The sequence below is a fragment of the Triticum dicoccoides genome, chromosome 4B, assembly GCF_002162155.2.
Source record: "Triticum dicoccoides isolate Atlit2015 ecotype Zavitan chromosome 4B, WEW_v2.0, whole genome shotgun sequence".
In the NCBI taxonomy this organism is placed as follows: Eukaryota; Viridiplantae; Streptophyta; class Magnoliopsida; order Poales; family Poaceae; genus Triticum; species Triticum dicoccoides.
The window spans coordinates 566473078-566480869 of record NC_041387.1 but is presented as its reverse complement, the minus strand read 5'-3'; the positions used below and the strand labels follow the sequence as shown (position 1 = coordinate 566480869).

General features: G+C 54.2%; 1 pseudogene; it reads right to left on the bottom strand.

Moving 5' to 3' along the window:
* Window positions 1-6440: 6440 nt before the first annotated feature.
* LOC119293904 lies at window positions 6441-7486 on the bottom strand (annotated as a pseudogene).
* Window positions 7487-7792: the final 306 nt, after the last annotated feature.

Below are 7792 nucleotides of genomic sequence, written 5' to 3'. Positions count from 1 at the left end.
CAACATCAATCTTAGAACATAATGGATACTTGGGATCTAACCCTAACAAAACTAACTCGATTACATGGTAAATCTCATCCAACCCATCACCGTCCAGCAAGCCTACGATGGGATTACTCACGCACGACGGTGAGCATCATGAAATTGGTGATGGAGGATGGTTGGTGATGATGATGGTGATGGATTCCCCTCTCCGGAGCCCTGAACGGACTCCATATTAGCCCTCCCGAGGAAGAACAAGGCTTGGCGGCGGCTCCGTATTGTAAAACGTGATGAATCCTTCTCTCTGTTTTTTCTCCCCGAACGTGAATATATGGATTTAGAGTTGAGGTCGGTGGAGGTCCAGGGGGGCCACGAGGCAGGGGGCGTGCCCTAGGGGGGCACCCCCCCACCCTCGTGGCTAGGGTGTGGGCCCCCTTATATTGATTCTTTCGCCAATATTTTTTATTAATTCCAAAACGTGACTCCGTGAAGTTTCAGGTTATTCAGAGAACTTTATTTCTGCACAAAAATAACACCATGGCAATTCTGCTGAAAATAGCGTCAGTCCGGGTTTGTTCCAAAACAAGGGCAAAAATGTTTGGAAAAGTGGATACGTTGGAGACGTATCACTTACCTAATTAAATCATCCGGCTAACCTACTAACGAGGGCTCACTTGTCAGTTATAGAAAATGTTACAAGTTGTTAGTTGTACCTTATTTGTTTCTAAGGGAAAATGTTCAGAAATAATGAGAACAATCATATAAAATGTGATAGGGTAGTACTGGAAACTGGAGAAACTATAAATTGGCAAGGTCCACAAATCACAATGTATTTTGGAAAGGTGATATAGTAAAGACAAATAAGAAAAGGCAATCGAGGTTGCCACCCTAATTAACAAGACCCACAAACATGTTATGGCCGCATTGGTTTATCATAAGAAGGAAGACTTTTTTTTTGCCATGGCCACTAATGAAGCTTGCCCTAGGTGTCCAAGTTACCGATGCCACATGTTGAAGGAGCAGATCGAGGGGCCACCTTTATTTATGGAGAAAAGAGAATATAGATATTTCTAACAACTAGATCTCCCGATGATTCCCTTGGTGTCTAGATCCTTCACAAAACAAACATATGGATCAAATTTAGTAGAACAAGAATTGCCCCGAGTAAAATTGCATATGGGTATGAAGTCATTAACAATCAAGAGTAATACATCAAACATTGTTGAGAGAAAGGGGGAGTGTGACCGAAATGAGTATAACTAGTAGGAGTAATGGTGATCTAGGAACCATTACTAACAACTAAACTACGACAAGCGTGCATTGAAGAGAAAAGATACTAGTTGAGATTACTTCTGCAACCCGTCACCTGTGATTACGTGACATAGTCCATGTACTAATTGTCAAAGGAGGGGTGGATCTTGTGTTTTCGGGCGCCTTGTCGATCACGGAGAACCGGTCCCGCAAGGGAGGCGACGTCATAAAGTGTTATCTCTAAGCTCAAAGCTCCTGTCAATGGCGAGGGAGAGAGGGACATGAAGGGGACTGAATTTTGTGCAGCGCAAACTCTACTGCTTTTCTCCTCCTCTTCTTATTCAAATGGGAAATACGGATCGAGGCGTGCCCCATCTACTAGATCATGCCATCCCATGATCATGGGCATGCGCTCGCCGTGAGCTACGGCCTCGGGATCGCAAATACCGCGTCCTCAGGCTTGACTGAAACTGAACATCGAAGAAACTACAGACTGACAAAACTGGATCCTAACACTACGTCTAACCTAAACTTGAACCCGTCACGCTAGTTTATTTGCTAACAATCTCCCCCTAAGCTAGTCGTCACATAGAGACCAAACTTCAACCATGCCAATGCGTGCGCGCAGCTCCTGGAACCGCATGCGCCCGAGTGATTTGGTGAACATGTCAGTGAGCTAGTCACCTGTGGCGATGTACTCGACCTTGGTCCTTGATCTTCCCTTCCTTGATGCATCTCCGGATGAAACGGAAGCGAACGTTGATGCGCTTCCTCCGATCATGGAAGACCGGATTCTTGCAAAACTGTATGGCTGACTTGTTGTCGGTGAAGATGGTGACAGCGCCGTGCTCCTCCATCAGCAGATCGCCCATGAGCCTGCCCAGCCAGATGGCCTGACAAGCTACTATTGTTGTCGCCACATACTCAGCCTCACACGAAGATAGAGCAACAATCTTCTGTTTCTGCGACTGCCAGGTGAGCGGTGCACCCCCAAGGAAGAAGAGGTTCCCCGAGGTGCTCTTGCGATCATCGACATTGCCAGCCATGTTGGAGTCACTGTACCCGATGAGCACGCTCTCGCTGCCCTTGGTGTACCTGCAACCAAGCCTGCGCGTGCCTGCGATATAACGCAGCATGTGTTTGACAGCGGTGAGGTGCGCCGTGTTCGGTGCCTCCATGAACCGACTGACATACCCCACCATCAACACGATGTCCGGCCATGTATGAGTGAGATACCGCAGCCCTCCGATGATGCTCTGGTAGTCCTTGGCATCCACCAGTGGTTCTGGTCCCTTCTTGCTCAGACGAAGCCGCAGCTTCATGGGAACGTGCACTGGGTTGCAGTCCGTCATGCCCACTCGCTCCAGCAGCTTGCCGGTGCATGCAGCCTGAGATAGAATTATCGCTCCCCCTTGCTTCATCTCGATGCCGAGGTAGAAACTGAGCAGTCCGAGATCGCTCATGCAGAACTTGGCCATCATCTCCGCCTTGAACTATCTGACGCACTCGCCGTCGGCGCCGTTGACGACGAGATCATCCACATACACGCCGACTAGGAGCCGCGCTTGCCCTCTTCCACGCGCGTACAGAGCCTGATTAGCTGGGCAGCAGGAGAACCCCAACTCCTTCAGAGTGGCGTCGAGCTTTGCGTTCCACGCCCGCGGCGCCTGCCGCAAGTCGTAGAGCGCCTTGTGCAGACGGTAGACCTTGTGCTCTTCTCCTTCCTGAGAAAAATCATGTGGTTGGGCAATGTACACCTCCTCCTTGAGCTCATCATTCAGAAATGCTGACTTGATGTCGAGGTGATGCAGTTCCCAGCCATGCTGCGCCGCCGTGCCGACCATGACACGGACAGAGTCCAGTTTTGCCACGGGCGCGAACACATCGTCGAAGTCCATGCCGTCCTTCTGCACAAAACCTCTTGCTACCAGCCTCGCCTTGTGCTTGACAACAGCACCGGCAGCGTCTTTCTTCAACTTCGACACCCATTTGAGCCCGATTGCCTGATGACCTGGAGGAAGATCAGTGAGCACCCAGGTTCCGTTCTCCTTGATGCTCGCCAGTTCTTCGAGCATTGCCCTTCGCCAGCACTCATGGGGCTCAGCCTCGAGGAAACTGGCCGGCTCCTCCCCTGCCAGCAACAAGCGCTCCGCCGGCTGCTTAGCTGGGCCGCCAAGGATATGTGCCATACGGCGGAAGCGAGGTCGAGCACTGGCAGATCATCATCAGCATCGAAGAGGTCAGGCATGGTTGCTGGCGGTGTGACAAACTCCACGTGCCCTGGGTCTACACCCTGAGGCGCACTGCTACTGGGTGTGGCCGTCGCATCTGACCACGCGGAGTCTGGCGATGCAGGTGCTCCGGTGCTATCAGGAGTGGCGGGCGACGCACGCGCTAGTGATCCTTCGGGCGTCCGCCCTACTTCCGGGGATGTTGTCTCATCTGGTGCTGAGTTTGCACCGGTGGCGAGTGGGAGCTGAACAGGGAAGACAAGTTGCTCGTCCTGGGCCTCGCTCGACGCGCCCCAGTCCTAGCTCACGCCCTTGTCGAACACCATGCCGTTTGTGTCATACATGCGTTAAGTCAGCGGATCATAGACCCTGTACGCCTTCGACCCTTCCTCGTAGCCGATGAAGATCATCTTGGTGTTGCGATCGTCCAGCTTCTTGAGCCCTAGCTGGGTGTTCTTGACATAGGCAATGCTGCCGAACACGCGTAGGTAGTGCACCGCCGGTTTATTGTTGTACCATGCCTCGTAGGGGGTCTTGCCGTCAATGTTGTGTGTGTACGAGCGGTTCAGGATGAACACCACAGTCGCCACGGCCTTCCCCCGGAACCAGCTGGGCATCTTCTTGGCCTTGAGCATACTCCGTGCCATGCCAACGACCATCTGGTTGCGCCGTTCCACGACGCCGTTTTGCTAGGGTGAATACGGCGCCGTCAGGTGTCTCTACATGCCCTGGTCCGTGAAGTAATCACCAAGCACGCCGGAGGTGAACTCCCCGCCCCGATCCGTGCGGAACGTGTGGAGCCGCACCCCCAGCTCTTCTTCCGCCGCGGCAACAAAGCGATTGATGTCGTCCGTAGCGGCATCCTTTGCTGGCAGCATCACTGCCTAGATTAGCGGTTGTGATCATCGACAATCAACATGAACTACCTCTTACCACCGAGTGTGGCCGGAGTGATTGGCCCGCAGAGGTCAGCGTGCATGAGCTCAAGTGGCCTCTCCACGCGATAGCACGCCTGCGATGGGAAGGGAGCGCGCCGCTACTTCCTTGCCAGGCAGACGTCGCAGAGCTGCTCCACGTGATCCACCACATGCATCCCGCACACCATCCCGGCACGCCCCATGCGCCGGAGCCCATCGAAGTGCTGGTGACCCAGTCTGGCGTGCCACATCCACGCCTCGTCGCCGTCGCGCGTGGACTGGCAGACAGGGTGCAAGATGTCGAGGCGCACCACGTACAAGCACTTGCCATTCCTGCACATTTGAGCCAGCTCGATCTGGCAGGGATCGTACAATGTTAGAACGCCACCATGGATCTTGGTGGTGCAGCCGTCCTAGTCCAGATGCCCAAGGCTGGTTATGCTTGTCTTGAGGCACAGGATGAAGTAGACGTCTGTGAGCACGCGTTGGTCGCCGCTGCGCACGGTGAAGGTGATCGCCCTGCGGCCGCAAATCGCCACGCTGGAGCGGTCGCCAAACCTGACGCTGCCGGTGACACCCTCGTCTAGCTCAGCGAAAGCCGCGCGATCACCCGTCATATAGTTGGACGCGCCGGTGTCCAGGAACCACTAGCCGTCGCACGGCGCCTCTTCCGCACCTAGGTTCGCCTCCGCACGACATCTTTGAGCATGATGTGCTCCCCCGCGCTTTGTGACAGGTCTGTGGCGATCGCAACCATCAAGAGCGTCAGGTCATCATCCTGCCCATCCGCAGCGTGCTCGCCCTGCTCAGCGAGGTTTGCCTCCTCGCAGAGAGGCGTGCGACACTCGCGCGCCCAGTGCACGGCCTTCTTGCAGTGTCGGCATATATCCATGGGTTTAGCACGGCTGCCCGCTCCGCGCCCACCGCCGTGCCCGCGCCGGCGACCACAGCGACCGCCTCCGCGGCCAGCTCCGGATCCGCTGCCACTAGACCCGTTGTTCTCATTGCGTTTCATGCACTTGTTCCACTCCATCATCATGAGAAGGCAGTCGATGCATGTCTCCGGCTGCTCGAGATCATAACGCTCCTCGGCGGCCTTGAGCCGCTCGATGAGCTCCTCCACCATGAGCGCATCCAGGTCTACCAGAGTCTCTATAGAAAGAGCGATCTGAGAATACCTCATTGGGACTACGGAGAGGAACTTACTTACCACGTGCTTCTGTTGTACGACCTCGCCGAGCTGCACCATCTGGGCCACCATGTTGTTGATCCTCATCGCGAACTTGTCCACCGTCTCGCCGTCGATGAACCGGATGTCGCTGTACTGCTTGGAAATCGTCGCGAGCTTTGCCTCACGGACGCACGTCACCCGAGGCGCATCATCTTCATTGCATCCCACGCCTCCTTTGTCGTGGCCTTACCAGCGAGAGTGGGTGCCATCTCCAGTGGCACCCCCCGTAGGATCGCCTCGAGCGCGAGCCGATCATCGCTCCGCTCCGCCTTGCCTGTTTGCACGGCGTCCCACATGTGCCGTCCCTCCATCATGACCTGCATGAGGACAGCCCAGTCGGTGTAATTGGTCCTCGTCAACATCGGCCACGTCGTGTCGCCGGTGTCGTGCACCAGCCGCGCAGACGAACCCTGATCTGAGCCATCAGCGATTCGAGCACGCGGCGTCGGCGGTGCTTTGCCATCGTCGGTGTCGTCCTTCTTCGTCATCCCTAGATCGCAAACAAGGCGCTCTGATGCCAATTATTATCTCTGAGCTCAAAGCTCCTGTCAATGGCAAGGGAGAAAGGGACACGAAGTGGACTGAGTTTTGTGTAGTACAAACTTTGTTGCTTTTCCCCTCCTCTTTTTATTCACTGGAAAATGGGAAAGGCGGATCGAGGCGTGCCCCATCTACTGGATCGTGCCATCCCACGATCATGGGAATGCGCTCGCCGCGAGCTACGGCCTCGGGATCACACATACCGCGTCCTCAGGCTTGACTGAAACAGAACACCGAAAAAACTGCAGACTGACGAAACTGAATCCTAACACTATGTCTAACCTGAACTTGAACCTGTCACGCTAGTTTATTTGCTAACATAAAGATGGATGCCATGGAGTAGAGCAACGAGTATCCCTGTGTTGGAACAGATGGGCGTGGGTTGAGGACGCCGCCGACGCTTCGAGGGGCCCACTGAGTATGCGGCGGCTGCCTCGGCAATGGGAAGGGCGCCCCCATTGCGCAAAGTAGCCCATATAGGGTCGTTGTTGTGGTTGTGCCGACTGTCCAGGCCAGGTGTTAGAAAAAGCGTTGTGATCGCCTCGATTCCCATTGTTGCTTCCACCGGGGGTGGAGTTGGAGCCGGTGTTGGTGCCAATAGTGATGGTGGAGGATCCCTTGGCCCTGTCACGCGCATTAAGATTGATTTCTTCGAGCAACAGTAGGGAACGAGCCTGGATAAAGGAAGGAAAAGGCATGTGCATGGGAAGAGTAGTTGCCAGCACATGGAAGCGGTTGTTGAGTCCTCGGATCATTTGTAATGTCAAGATCTCATCGTTGACTGGTTCACCTGCGTCGGCGAGGGCGTCAGCGAGGGCCTTAATCCGATTGTAGTAGGCGGCCACCATCATGTCTCCTTGCTCGGTGGCGCTTAACTCTTCGCGGATGTGGATGGCCCATCCGGGCTGGTTGTCCCGGAAGAAGGTGTACAACTTATCCCAAACGGTATACGCGGTGTTCTCCGGCTCCCTCGCCACTTGATAGAGCTCATCGCAAATGGTAGCATAGAACCACAACATAATGGTCAGATCGTCGTTGCGCCACTTGGCATCTTGAAGACGGGGATCAGACTTGTGGTCGACATGGTGGGCGCAGTCGTATTTGGTGAGGATAGCGTAGAACTTCCACGTCCACTGAGTGTAGTTGTTTGTGGCGAGATCTAGCTTGAAATTGATGAAGTGGGTAATATCGATGCGGTGCATAGGAGGCTCGGGACGGGTAGAGGGGAGGCCAGGCTTGGCCTTCTGGGTGCCAGCGAGAGGAAAGAAATGATGAAGGGAGAAGGACGTGGCCAGAAGGGTGGGGGCGCTGAATGAAGGAGAGATGTTGCTCATGGTGAAGAGGAGAAGATGGTTGTGATACCAAGAACAATTGTGACTTGTGAGTATAATCTCGAAGATGTCTTGTGTTCACTCGCTGCCCTATTTACATACACATCACAAGGGTAGAACCATAGGAGAGAGATTTATTACAACAACAGTAAAAGTATACCAGAATTTGGCTGGTGGGGAGCTTGGGACAAAATGATGGACGAGACGCATGGTAGTACTCCTACCCGTAGTACTACGTAGTGGGTACCGGATCTGATCGATGCAGGAGGTGAATTCTCACCGTGATTCCACGATTAGTGTGATTCCACG